Source organism: Oratosquilla oratoria, chromosome 6 (assembly GCF_046742065.1).
Source record: "Oratosquilla oratoria isolate Oo_2021 chromosome 6, ASM4674206v1, whole genome shotgun sequence".
NCBI lineage: Eukaryota > Metazoa > Arthropoda > Malacostraca > Stomatopoda > Squillidae > Oratosquilla > Oratosquilla oratoria.
The window spans coordinates 31,346,736-31,362,207 of record NC_134782.1 but is presented as its reverse complement, the minus strand read 5'-3'; positions in this window follow the sequence as shown (position 1 = coordinate 31,362,207).

Sequence of the window (15,472 nt, the reverse complement as noted above, 5' to 3'; positions counted from 1 at the left end):
ATTCAGTGGTGGAAAGTTCACAATGTAATTCATTCCCAATGGGAAAGCATTTGTTAGATATGTCTAGCAATCATTGAAAATTAAGTCATAAATATTAAATAAAAGACCATGAAATTAATTTGTATGCGATGAGTTTGTGTGAGAGTCTTCGTGATCACATTGCATGTACGATAAGAACGAACACAGATGTTCGCAGTTCATAACATAAAGAATGTAACTTAAACGGCACAGATAGCTTCCAATAACGTGTAAGAGCGAGAGGGGAGGAGACAGGAAGAGGGAGATAAAGAAGCGATAGGAGAAAGTGTGAGAGAGAGGTGAGAGTAGAAAAGAAAGAGTGAAAGAAGTGGAAGAAGAGAGAAGAAAAAGAATGGGAGAGAGAGATAGGGGAGAAAAGAGAGAGGGAGAGGAAAAACGAAAGAGCAAGAAGGGAAGGAGGAGAACGAGGGAGAGAAAGGGTGAAAGTAAATGAAAATAGACGAAAAGACTTAGGGAAGTACAGAGCCAGAGAATTAGAAAGACAAGGAGGTAAGAAGCAAAGAAGAAAGACGAAGGTGTGTGATAAGAGACCATGAAGCCCTTTGACCACAGAAAAGGCATCTGGAAAGGACTCCAGACGGCTGGAACTCCTGAGTCATGGCACCTTCCAGTTCGCTATGACCAGGGATTCTTGCAGTGTCAGAAGCTACAGGTGTCCGACCGCCCACAATACATTCATGAGTTCTTTATCTCGGATTATCTTCGGACTTCTCAAAGATGTTTCGTAAGGCCCTCAATTTGACGATGTTGCCAGAGGCGTGCGTGATTGGGTCCGTATTCTATTTATCTATGTATCTATAAGCGAATGAATGTTCTAACACATTGGTAAGATAGACCGAGTATCCCACTATCGGAGAAAAGAAAGTTATTTAAAGATATGTATATTGCGATCACAAACTGTGATCCTCTTCAGTGTGGTTTTACAAAGAGTGGGTTAATTTATATAGAGAGGGGACATGGGGAGGTAAGCATGCTAATGCATGGTCTGTTTTGAGCTCAAGTCGTGATGACCCCAAGGTCGAACTGACCCCGGGTCAAATATTTGCGTGGTAGGTGGTAAGTTCAGGTCTGGCCGGACAACTTGATATATGATATTGTTGACGACCAAACTGGTAATGGCGTTGGGGAACCATTGTCCTTTTGAAGTATTAAAATAGGGTAGTTGTTTGGTCAGGGGGGACTCAATTTTTTTTCTGTTGTTAGAGTGATTTGTAAATTATACCGGTCTTGTCCCAGTCCATACGGTGATTTAATTCAGCAGTATAGAGGAATACTTCTGAATTTCCCTGGGCGTACTTAATTGAATTTTTATGCTCCCTGAACCTATTAGGAAGGTCCCTTCCCGTTTGGCCCCAACACACTTTAGATCAGTCTCGGAATAGAATTTTATAGACGCCTAGACGGCTAATATCTTTAGATCTTTGGTGAACGTTTACTTATTATTATTTCTAAGGATAGGATAATTATATATTACTTTGGGAGAAAACCTGAGGAACAGGGGTATTATATGGAATTATTATTATCATCATAATTATTATTTATTATTATTCTTATTATTATTATCACATGTATTATCATTGTTATTATTATTTTTGTTGTTGCAATTAAATTTGTTCTGGTGAGACAATGAGTAGAAGCTTGATTTAGCTTGGCTGAAAGTTTTAGTTACAAACCAAGACAGGTATCCTAAACTTTGTGGTTGAGATGCTATGGTGTTAGTTTCAATGTCCTAAGTAATGGTGGCTACGAATTCTCAACGCTCTTAAGTAAAGACCTGAAGCTACACTGAGTTTGATGTGGTCGGGGTGATAGCGGAATCAATGTAGATGGCTACCGGTATGGGTTTACTTTCTATAAACATTTGTGAATATTAGACTTAAAACCCACTTTTGGAAAAGAAGAGACAAAAGTAGAGAGTTCCGTATATTTCTATCACTATTTGTGATCCTCTTCAGCAGATGGAATACAGAGTTGAAAAGACATGCATTTATACAAAAATGTGAGGAACAAGGTGAGGATTCAAGTCACATGGCCGACGCTACTCGGACATTATTGGCTTTTGTCCACTGTTAATATGGATGGCAGCAGTCTATTAACTGCAGGGTAGTAATGAAGTCAGGTGTCCGTTGACCATTTGATATATTATAATTAGGAAAATAATTTATCAATGAAGATTAAATGATTTTCCTTTTGAGACTACATTTTGACTTGTAAATGATTTCAGCATCGTCCCAATCTATGCGGTGGTCTTTATTGGCAGTGTGCTGAAATGCCGCGGAGTTCTCTTGTCCATCTTTTGCTGAGTTCTTATGCTCTTTTATCTTAGTTTTCAGGTCTCTTCCAGGTTGCCCCCAGTAAACATCATCATAATCTAGACATGGCAATTGATAAACTTCCGGGTTTATATCCCCTTTGATCTATGGCGCACATGACTACTTTGCTGAACAAATTGTTGGTATAATTGAAGATAAAGTTGATATTATCTTTCAGTAATAATTGAGAAATTTCGTTTATAGAGTTGTTGAAGGGTAATTTTATGCATTTATCATTCCAACTAGGTTTGGTAAAGTTAGGTTAGCCTGGGTTATGATATATTAGGTCAATTTAGGTTGGGTTAATTTAGGACAGGTTAGGTTAGATTATGTAAAGTTAGGTTTGGTTAGGGTAGGTTCAGTTACGATAGGCTAAACTTACCTGTCTTAACCTAACCTACACTAACATAACCCAAGCTAACCCAAAATAACCTTCATAAACCTAAGCTAACCAAACCGAACCTGACCCAACTTAACCAAAACTAATTCCTGACCAAACCTAACTTAATCAGTGGCCAAAATGACCAACTTAACCCCAACTAACCTAACTAAACCCAACCGAACCTAACCTACTCGTAATCCAACCTAACCTAAACAAACCTAACCTAACCTAAACTTACGTAACCCAACCGTGCACTGAGCAGTGTGAGATACATGTGAGGAAGCCGGACCCAAGGGCGTGTGCGTGGAGCCCAGACAAAGCTGAGGCTCTGGTGTGCTTTTTGCCTTTTGGCCTGAGGGGTCTGCAACTGATATCCGCAGGGGTGTGGGGGGGCTTTTCTGCCGTTTTTTGATTCTGGGCCTCTGACGCTAGGAGTCTGGTTGCCCCTCGAAATTTAATTGGGGAGGTAGGGGGCTTTTCTGCCGCTTTTGGCTTTAGTGCCTCTGACGCCCGTACTATTGGCCTGAGCTGTGTCCAAGTGGACTCTACAGGAGCCCTGATCCTCCTCGACCTGTGGATGAGAGGGTGGGTAAATCGGAGCAGGTGACCAAAATGCCCCCCCCCCCCCCCCCAATCTGCAAGTGGTAACACATGGATTATGGCCAAAATTAGCAGATGACCGATTTGGGCCAAACTTAGCCCCGAGGAGCCTGAGCTAAAGGGCGTGGCGGTGGCTCCCCTCCAAATTTTGTTAGGGAGGGGGAGTTTTCTGCGGTTTTTCGCTTTTGGGCCTCTGGTGCCCGTACTGTAGGCATGAGCGGTGTCCAAGTGGGCCCCCTCGATCTGTGGGTGAGATGGTGGGTAAATAGGAGCAGGTAAACAAAATGACCCCACAAAGTCGGTAGGTCCGGCTTGGCACAATCCTAGCTCAGACGGAGAGAGTCGGTCACTTTGGACGGCGAAGTAGACACGAGGAGCCTGGGCCCAAGGGCGTGGCTGTGACGTCCCTCCAAATTTGGGTGGGGAGGTGGGGGTTTTCTCCCGTTTTTCGCTTTTGGACCTCTGGCGCCTGTGCTGTTGCCCTGAGCGGTGACCCCAGTGGACCCCACAGGAGACCTGACCCCCCTTGATCTGTGGATGAGATGGGTAAATAGGAGCTAGTGACCAAAATACCCCCCCCCCCAAAAAAAAAAAAAAAAAAAAAAAAAAAATTGGAAGGACCCACGGATTTTAGCCAAAATCGGTAGGCGACCAATTCGGCCCAAACCTAGCCAAGACGGAGAGAGACGGCCACATTGGACGGCGAGGTAGACGCGGGGAGTCTGTGCCTAAGAACGCAGCGGTGGCGCCCCTCCAAATTTGTTGGGCTTTTCTCCCGTTTTTCGCTTTTGGACCTCTGGCGCCCGTACTATCGGCCTGAGCCCTGTCCAAGTGGACCCCATAGGAGCCCTGACCGCTCTCGAACTGTGGGTGAGATGGATAAATCGGAGCAGGTGATCAAAATGACCCCCCCCCCCCCCCAAATACTGCAGTAGACCGATTTGGCCCAAACTCAGCCCACAGGGAGAGAGTCTGCCATAGTGGATGGCGAGGTAGATGTGAGGAGTCTGGGCCCAAGTGCCTGGCGGTAGCACCCCTCCAAATTTGGGGGTGCTTTTCTGCCATTTTTCTCTTTTGGGCATCTGGTGCCCATACCGTTGGCCTGAGAGGTGTCCAAGTCGATCCCACACGAGCCCCCCCCCCCTCGATCTGTGGATGAGATGGTGGGTAAATAGGAGCAGGTGACCAATATTAGCCCCCCCCCCCCCCCCAAAAAAAAATGCAATGGGTTCCCATGGATTTTGGCCAAAATCGGTATGTGACCGATTTGGCCAAAACTTAGCTCAGAGGGAGAGAGTCGGCCACATTGGAAGGCGAGGTAGACGTGAGGAGCCTGGGCCCAAGCACGTGGCGGTAGCGCCCCTCCAAATTTGGACGTGCTTTTCTGCCGTTTTCTGCCGTTTTTCGCTTTTGGACCTCTGGCGCCCATACTGTTTTCCTGAGCGGTGTCCAAATGGACCCCATAGGAGCTTTTACCCCCCTCGACCTGTGGAAGAGATGGTTAAATAGCAGGTGACCAAAATGACCCCCGAAAACTGCAAGGGATTGTGGCCAAAATTGGCAGGTGACCGATTTGACCCAAACTTAGCCCATAGAGATTTAGCCAAAGTGAACGGTGAGGTAGACGCGAGGAGCCTGGGCCCAAGGGCATGGCGGTGGGGCCGCTCCAAATTTGGTTGTGGAGGGGTGCTTTTCTGTCCTTTTTCGCTTTTGAGCCTCTGGCGCCCATATTGTTGGCCTGAGCGGTGTCCAAGTGGTCCCCATAGGAGCCCTGGCCCCACTTCATCTGTGGATGCGATGGTGGGTAAATATGAGCAGGTGACCAAAATCATCACCCCCCCACCCCCGTAATCTGTAAGGGGTACCCATGGATTTTAGCCAAAATCAGTAGGTGGCCAATTCGGCCCAATTTTAGCCCAGAGAGAGAGTCTGCCATATTGGAAGGCGAGGTACACTTGAGGAGCCCAAGGACGTGGCGGTGGCGCCCTTCCAAATTTGGAGGTACGTTTCTACCGTTTTTCGCTTTTGGATATCTGGCGCCCATACTGTTGGCCTGAGCGGTGTCCTAATGGACCCCACAGGAGCCTTGACTCCCTCTCGACATGTAGATGAGATGGTGGTTAAATAGGAGCAGGTGACCAAAATGACCCCCGAAAAACTGCCTGGACTTTAGCCAGAATTGGTAGGTGACCAATTCAGCCCAAACTTAGCCCAGAGAGATAGTCGGCCACAGTGGACGGCGAGGTAGATGCGAGGAGGCGCACCTCCAAATTTGGTTGTGGAGGAGGGCTTTTCTGCCGTTTTTCGCTTTTGGACCTCTGGCGCCACAGCCACACCTGACGACCTGCACATACGTCAATATACCTAAACCCAATCATATCTTTCAAGGTATTCTAATGTTCATTATATAGACAATCTTGTAAGATTCACTTTCACCTTCATATCACCAATAATTAACGATAGCTTAACTTCATTTTCCCTTCTTTGATTAATAATTCAGTCTCTAGTGATTTAATAATTCAAACAAAAATATCATTTTACAAAACTAAGTTACATAATTAAGTTAAAAACATTTTTGCATACTACTATCTTGTACCTTCCCAATTTATTATTTATAATAATATATTTTCAACTTTTACAATAACCTGTATAATCACATTTTTTTTTCTTGCCAATATCTTATATTACTTATTTTCTTGCCAATATCATATATTACTTTTTTCTTGCCAACATCATATATCCCCATTATATGCCCATTTATATTGTATATCTTTTTACCTTTTACAATAACTTATATATTTTTTTACTATATGTAATTACATTTTTTGTTGCAATATTACCACAGTACTGCTGTAAACCCATTTTACAATTATACCATTGTATACCCATTGAAACCCTATACCCCCCCTCTTATCTAACCATAACATACTACCCCTTAGATAATGTATACCAAATATTTCTAATTTAACTATTTCAACTTAGACCTCCTATCTCACCTAACTACTTTCTATACCTGTTAAGTCATACATGCATCTCTAGTTAGACACTAACATGGCTACAGGTACGAGAGCCAAGGTCAGAAATTTACTTCAAGGATTTCTTTCCTCATCTAAAGAAGATAAACCCTCTCAAGACCAAGACCATGACACGACTAAGGCAGATTCTCAAATACTTCCTGAGGAATACTATGACCACATACCCCTTCACCATGACCACTCACGGGAAGACCCTTTTAACCCCTTCCAACTACAACACTTGCCCAACCCCCTCCCTCACTCCACACCAAAACTTCAAGTTACCCCTCAACTAGATCCTCAACAACAACAACCCCACACTCCATCACAACCCCAAATTCCCCCTCACCTAGACCCTCAACAACAACCCCCCCACACCTCTCCGCAACCCCAAATTCCCTCTCATGTCGACCCTCACCAACTAAACCCTCAACAACCACCCCCCACATCCCAACCCCCCTGATTCCCCTGCAACAATCCCTAAACCCCACAAACCATGCATACGAGAACTTTGCCTTCCCTTCTCCCAACTTCCCATCTGGTCAACCCACCTCCACACCACACCCCCAACCACCACCTAACCTTGCCCCAAACCCATCACAACATCCTAACCCACAACTTCAACCTACAATAATTAATAACTACCAAACCATTACCCCTCTAACCGAAATTCCCACCTTCTCTCAAGCTAGCGGCCTCTCCATTACTGACTTCCTGACGGCATGTGACCTTTTCTTTTCTAAGAATGCAAATTACTCTGACTTAGACAAAATAAATCTATGCCGCCAGAAAATAGAAGCATCGGACGAACATAGGTCCACGGCTCGGATGCTAGACAGTTTGATAGCCACAGGGATCACATATAGCAATTATAAGCAACATCTGTTAAATGTCTTTCAAAGCAAACAAACAAACAACATTAGCTTTATCCTCACATTTCTAAATAATACTAGAGTTAAAAAACAAACCAACATTAAAGATAATGTTGCAAACACAATTAAAGAAATTAGGGAAAATCTGTACAACAATAGCCCATGGACTTACACAGACACCACCACAGGTAAAAAGGTAATGACCTTGGAAAACCTATGCTCATTACTAGAGATAGGTCTCTATCTTTCCCAACTCCCTCCAAAGTGCCAAAGAGAAGCCGCAAAAAGGGATTTAAACACTAGTAACCCATTAGCTTATACTTACATCTTAGATATCACCAACGCTTGCAACATCTCCCTCTCTGACCAGCACCATTTTGCTAGACTAAATAACCTTCAGTCACAACAGCCCCCTAGCCCCAATCTAGCGCAACCATCTAACTGGTGTTCCTACCATCTTTCAACAAGTCACAACACCAGAGACTGCATACAGAAACAACAAATGCAAGCACAACACCGCGCTACCCCTTGCTCAGTTCATGGAACTACTTCCCACACGGATTCTCAGTGTAGAGCGCAACAATACCAACACCCACAGGTACAACACCGCGCTACCCCTTGCTCAATTCATGGTACTACCTCCCACACTGATTCCCAATGTAGAGCTCAACAGCAAACCAAACAACTGCCCCCCCCCCCCAGACCCCCCCCCCAGTCAAAACCCACACAACCACGCCAAAACAGCACCCCACACAAAACCACAACTCCAACGAAGAGTGTTCTCAACAAAAATCACATCAGAGAACAAACAAACAAGTCACCACACCTCGACAAACACCTTCCTCCCACACAACACATACAACTCAACACCGATTGGGGGAACGTGCACCAGCCTCACGCACCAGACCACCATAGGAACGTCCGACACACCACACAACTATATCACCCTAAAGGTGAAATTAGATCAAATTACTGTTGACATGATGGTTGATACAGGAACAAACCTGAACCTCATCCCCAGAGCTCTCTACGAAGCACTAAATGACCCACCCCAAATCCAGTATTCAAATACGGAAGGTCTATTGATAGAAGGATCTACCATATCACTTCACGATATGATTGATTTAAACATAGAGGTAAACAATTCCCAAGTAGGTTTCACATCCTTCCACTTAGCTGATGAATGGAGTCTCGACCAACAAGGTATAATAGGTTTAAGTCCCTACGAGACTGGAAGTCCATCATCAACTTAGATACCAACAAAATCTCCTTCCGAGATGAAAGTAATGAGTCAACACTTCCTGAAACACCCGACCCAGACACACAACCTCTTTCATATCTATCTAGCTTAAATAAACCCTCTCCAACTAAGAGCTACTCATTCCGTCCACCACCTTATGTCACCTCAAAAGCACTGATGTCTAACACAGTCATCATACCCCCTAGACATTCAATAACAGTTCCACTATACATACCCGGAGCAATAGAACATCAGGATGTCATAATTGACCCAGATACGTCAAGAATAAATAACATAACCTTGGAGTCCTCCTGGGATATAGTATCAGAAAATAAACACACCCTAGCTATGTTAACAAATCTCTCCGATCAACACCGCAAAATCAGGAAGAACACAAACATTTGTTCAGTCCATCTCCATAATTCCCCAATCCAGGAACCACTCCCACAACACATCAACACTGTAAGACCACCACAAACTCTCACCCCTATCCACCCCAACCAAATCACAACATCAGCAAACGGAGAGATGAATGACAAGCTACTGACCCTCCTACAAATGAATAGATCGGCTATCGCCTTAGAAGGCGAACCCTTAGGCAAATGTGATATAATCAATCATCACATCCAAATTTCCCCCCAACACCCCCCCCCCCTCATACACCCCCGCTTACCGCATATCCCACAGTAGGAAAACACAAGTCAACAACAGTGTGCACGAGATGTTACACCAAGGCGTAATTTCTCACTCCCAAAGTCCGTGGAACAGTCCCCTCTTCCTAGTCCCAAAGAAAGACGGAACTTTACGCCCTGTTGTTGACTTTAGGAAAGTTAACCACCTAACTCAATCTGACCCACACCCCCTCCCCGCCATACAAGATGTCTTACAAACCATCGGTAATGGAAATTCAGTTTTTTTCCACAATTGACCTTAAGTCAGCCTTCTGGCAGGTCGAGCTCACCGATGAATCTAAACCCGTAACTCCATTCTCCACTGACAAGGGACATTTCCATTTCGAGCGTATGCCCTTTGGCCTTAAGAATGCCCCCTCAACCCAACAAAGGTTGATGACCCGCATTTTCAGCGACATGATAGGAATCTCATTATTCGTCTACTTAGACGACCTCATCATCTATAGTCCCACACAAACTGACCACCTTCACACACTAGAGATTGTCCTAAAAAGACTCAAAACCACAGGATTGAAAATCCAACTAGGAAAGTGTAAATTCCTACAGACGGAACTCGCCTTCCTAGGCAATAAGGTAGATAGCCAAGGCATCCATACCACCACAGATAAGATAGATACCATAAACAATTTCCCAACCCCCAGAAACGCAGATGAAACTAGATGTCTCGTAGGACTAGCATCATACTATAGACATTTCATACACAAATTTGCAGAAATTGCATCCCCTCTCACCAAATTCACAAGAAAAGGCGAGCCTTTCAAATGGTCTGAAGAGGAACAGACAAGTTTCGACACCCTTAAACATGCTCTTACCACAGCCCCTGTCCTTGCCTTTCCTGACATGAAGAAAGAATTCCTTCTTTACACCGACGCCTCCTCTAAAGGAATAGGCGCAGTCTTACAGCAGAAAGATGAAAACGGGAAAGAGCACCCCATAGCCTACGCAAGTAGAGTACTGAATAAGCCTGAAAGTAACTATTCAACTACCCACAAAGAAGGACTTGCATTGATATGGGGCTTGAAACATTTTAAATATCTTATACTAGGGTATAAGATCACAATCTTCACAGACCATCAACCCCTAGTCTACCTCTTTAACACTAAAGACTTACATGGCAGAATTGCCAGGTGGAAAACCACCCTATTGGACTTCGATCCAAAGATAAAATATCTAGCGGGAAAAGCTAACATAGTAGCTGACTCTTTAAGCAGACAAACTCACGTCTCATCACTAACACAAACAACATGCATTCCGATGCAAGAACTTAGAGATGAAACAGACAATGACCCGACATGGTCTCAAATAAAACAGCATCTCCTTTCAAGAACTCCCTTACACTCCCGACCACCTGTCCCTATAGACGAACTCAAACCGGTCGACGGAATCATAAGGGGAACCACTAATGACAGGGAAGTAACTGTCGTTCCCAGAGTCCCAGTTCCCAAGGTCCTACACATATTGCACGACAGTGCAATGGGAGGCCACTCAGGCAGAGATAAGACACTGAACACTGCTAGGCACTCCTACTGGGTCAACATGAAAAAAGATATAACCACACACATACTCATGTGTAACTTGCAACCAATTCAGAGGACCTGACCCCAAAATACTCAATATCAAAGACATCCCGCTCCCTGCTGAGCCATGGGAAACACTTGGCATTGACTTACTGAAAATGCCAACGAGCCATCAAGGTTCCAATTATGTACTCACGGCAGTCGATTATCTGTCCAAATACACCATCCTAGTCCCATTACAAGACAAAACAGCAGAGACTGTAGCCAAAGCCTTAGTAAACAATATATTCTGCAGATACAACATTCCCACACGAATGTTATCTGACAACGGGTCAGAGTTCAAAAATGAGGTAATGCGCGAAATAGCACATCTTTACAATGTAGATCAAACTTTCGCCACTGCCTACCACCCACAAGGGAATGGACTAACTGAGCGCACCAATCGCAAAGTGCTTGAAGTCCTCAGACCTTTGGTCAACGATCTCATGGACAGTTGGGAAGATTGGCTACCACAGGTACAAGCCAGTATCAACAGCACAGTCAACTCCGCAACAAAGATGTCCCCCCATGAGATCATTTTTGGCCAAAGAATGCGCCTTCCCTACCAAATCTTCAACCAACCACCGCCCCCCTTATACAATCTAGATAATCCCACCGCTGCCACCATTTAATGTATCCTCAATCGGTGTTGAGTGATTACATTAGACAGAACTTAAGGCGGGAACACCAAACTCAATGCAACACCTTTTTCATTTATTAAACCAATTCACTTCTTCACAATTTCTTCTATATTTTACACAATGTCAATCACTTCTTCAAATATGGGTAAATACTTAATAACTTAAACACTATCATTTTGTTTGTGTCTATCTGTCGAGATATTAGTTCCAAGCTATCTGAATATCACTCTGTAAACCACAGTGCACTATTTTAATGTCTCTGTACGTATCATCGGACCGACCGCTCCGGGTCTAGAGCATCGACTTTTTGTTCGTCGGAAGTGCTGACACAGCAAAATAGGAGGTGCTGGTAGATGTTTTAACAAGATTTTTTAATAGGAATGTTTGGTTTCCCGCAAATAAACTATCATGTTCTTAATTACTAGCTATATGTTATTTACAGTATATTACATTTCCAGGGGGGAAGGGTTCATTATTATTTGGTTGTCGTGTGTTTTGTGAGTTAGAGGTTGACTGCACTTATGAGTATGTTCGTGTGTGTTGGTTGCTTCTTGGTAGTGCTGGTCCCACGGGCACGAAGTGCTGAGTCGGCAACCGCCCAGTCAGCAAGATTGGGAGGATGCGCTTGGTACCGTGAGTGATGCGCTTGGTGAGTGAGTGAGTGAGTGAGTGGGGTGAGTGAGTGAGTGAGTGATATTACTCATCATGTATATGGTGGCGTATACAACTGTTGGCATGAGTGGTGTCCAAGGGGACCCCATAGGAGCCCTGGCCCCCTCCACCTGTGGATGAGATGGTGGTTAATAGGAGCAGGTGACCAAAATGCCCCCCCCCCCTAAAAAAAAAAAAAAAAACGTCAAAATTGGCAGATGGCCGACTTGTGCCCAAACTTAGCCCATAGGGAGAGAGTTGGTCACAAAGGACGGCGATGTAGACGCGAGGGGCCTGAGCCCGAGGACGTGGCGGTGGCGCACCTCCAAATTTGGGCCTTTTCACCTAGTATTCATTTTTGGGCCTCTGGCGCATGTAATGTTGGCCTGAGTGGTGTCCAAGTGGACTCTGCATTATCCCTAGTCGCCCTCGACCTGTGGGTGAGATGGCTGGTAAATCGGGGCAGATGACCAAAATGACCTGGAATCGAAAAAATCTCCCATGAATTTTGCCGAAAATCCGTAGGTGACTAAATTGACCCAAACTTATCCCACAGGGACACAATGCACGGCGAGGAAGACGCAAGTAGCCTGAGCCCAAGAGCGTGGCTGTGGTGCCTCTCCAAACTTGGGCCTTTTCACACAATATTCACTTTTGGGCCTCTGGCGCCCGTACTTTTGGCCTGAGTGGTGTCCAAGTAGGCTCCACAGAAGCTCTGTCCGCTCTCGACTTTTGGGCCTCTGGCGCCCGTAGTGTCGGGCTGAGTGGTGTCCAAGAGGACTCCATAGCAGCCCTGGCCACCCTCAACCTGTGAGTGAGATAGCGGTATATCGGAGCAGGTGACCAAAAGGGGAAAAAAAAAAAAAAAAAAAAAAAAAAAATCTGAAAGGAGTAACCCCATAAATTTTGCCGAAATCCGAAGGTGACCGATTTGGCTCAAACTTACCCCACATGGAGGGGGTAGACGCAAGGAGCCTGTGCCCAAGGGTGTGCCGGTGGTGCCCCGGGAAATTTGGGCCTTGTCACCCAGTATTCACTTTTGGGCCTCTGGCGTCCGTACTTTTGGCCTGAGTGGTGCCCAAGTGGACTCCACAGCATCCCTGGCCGCCCTCGAACTGAGGGTGAGATGTCTGATAAATCAGAGCAGGTGACCAAAGTGACCCAAAATCGAAAAAAAAAATCTCGAAAGAGTAACCCCCATGATTTTTGCCGAAAACCAGAAAGTGACGGATTTGGCCCAAACTTGTTCTACAGGGAGAGAGTCGGACACATTGCACGGCGAGGTATACGTCAGGAGCCTGGGCCCAGGGTCGTGGCAGTGGCGCCCCTCCAAACTTGGGCCTTTTCACCCAGTATTTACTTTTGGGCCTCTGTCGCCCGTACTGTTGGCCTGAGTGGTGTCCAAGTAGACTCTACATGGCCGCCCTCGACCTTTGAGTGAGATGGCTGGTAAATCAAAGAAATGACCAAAATGACCCAAAATCGAAAATAAATTTGCCGAAAATTGAAATGTGACCGATTTGGTCCAAACCTACCCCACAGGGAGAAAGTCGGTCACATTGTACGGCGAGGTAAACGAGATGAGCCTGAGTCCAAGGGCGTGGTGGTGGTGGCGCCTCTCGAGATTTGGGGTTTTGTACTCGGTATTCATTTTTGGGCCTCAGGCGCCCGTACTCTTGGCCTGAGTGTTCATGTGGACTCTACAGTAGTCCTAGCCGTCCTCGACCTGTTGATGCGATGGCTGGTAAATCGGGGTAAGTGACAAAAATATATAAAAAATATAAATAAATAAAATAATAATAATAAAAATTAAAATAAAAACTCTCAGAGTAACCTGATGAATTTTGCCGTAAATCTGAAGGTGACTGATTTGGTCCAAATTTATTCTACAGGTAGAGAGTCGGACACAGTGCAAGGCGTGGCGGTAGCGCCTCTCCAAACTTGGGCCTTTTCACCCAGTACTCACTCTTGTGCCTCTGACGCTCGTACTGTTTGAGTTGTGTCCAAGTAGACTTCACTGTAGCCCTGGCTGCCCTCGACCTGTGGGCGAGATGACTGGTAAATCGGAGCAAGTGACGAAAATGACCCAAAATCGAAAAAATCCAGTGAATTTTGCTGAAAATCCAAAGGTTACCGATTTGGCCTAAACTTACCTCACAGGAAGAGAGTCGGACACAGTTCACGGCGAGGTAGACGCAAGTAGCCTGGGCCCAAGAGCGGGGCGGTGGCGCCTCTCTAAACTAGGGCCTTTTCACCCAGTATTCACTTTTGTGCCTCTGGCGTCCGTACTGTTGTCCTGAGTAGTCTCCAAGTGGACTCCACAGAAGCTCCGGCTGCTCTCAACGTTTAGGCCTCTGGCGCCTGTAGTGTTGGGCTGATGGGTTTCCAAGAGGACTTCATATCAGCCCCGGCCGCCCTCAACCTGTGGGTGAGATGGCGGTAAATCGGAGCAGGTGACCAAAATGACCCAAAATAGAAAAAAATCTGAAAGGAGTAACTCCATGAATATTGTCGAAAATCTGAATGTAACCGATTTGGCCCAAACTTAAGCCAGTGCACGGCGAGGTAGACGGGAGAATCCAGTGCCCAAGAGCATGGCGGTGGTGCCCCTGGAAATTAGGGCCTTGTCACCCAGTATTCACTTTTGGGCCTCTGGCGTCCGTACTTTTGGCCTGAGTGATGCCCTAGTGGACTCCACAGCAGCCCTGGCCGCCCTCGACCTGAGTGTGAGATGTCTGATAAATCAGAGCAGGTGACCAAAGTGCTCCCTCCACCCCCCCCCCAAAAAAAAAAAAAAAAATCCCAAAAGAGTAACTCCATGATTTTTGCCGAAAAACAGAAGGTGACCGATTTGGCTCAAATTTATCTTACAGGGAGAGAGTCGGACACATTGCATGGCGAGGTAGACGCCAGGCTTCTGGACCCAAGGGCGTGGCGGTGGCGCCCCTCCAAACTTGGGCCTTTTCACCCAGTATTCACTTTTGTGCCTCTCTCGCCCATACTGTTGGCCTGAGTGGTGTCCAAGTGGACTCCACAGCAGCACCTGGTCACCCTCGACCTGTGGGTGAGATGGCAAGTAAATCGGAGTAGGTGACCACAATGACTCAAAATCGATTACGTTAGAACTGTTAGGTTTGGATAGATTAGGTTTGTTAGTTTTTGGTTGGATATAGGTTTTGTTTTCTTAGGTTGGATTGATTTTAAGTGTGGTTTAAGTTTATTTGGGATAGGTTAGTTTTGGCTAGGTTAGGTTACGGGTTAGGTTTGGGTTTGCTAAGGTTAGGGTAGATTATGTAGGGTAATTTTTTATTAGTTAAATTAGATTAGGTTAGGGCTAAGTTAGGTTAGGTAGGTTATGTTAGTTTAGGTTTATGGTTAGGTCACGTTAGGTTTGGTTAGGGTTAATTTTAGGTAAAGTTGTTAGGTTAGATTATATTGGGTTGAGTAAGGTTTGATTAGGTTAGGTTAATTTA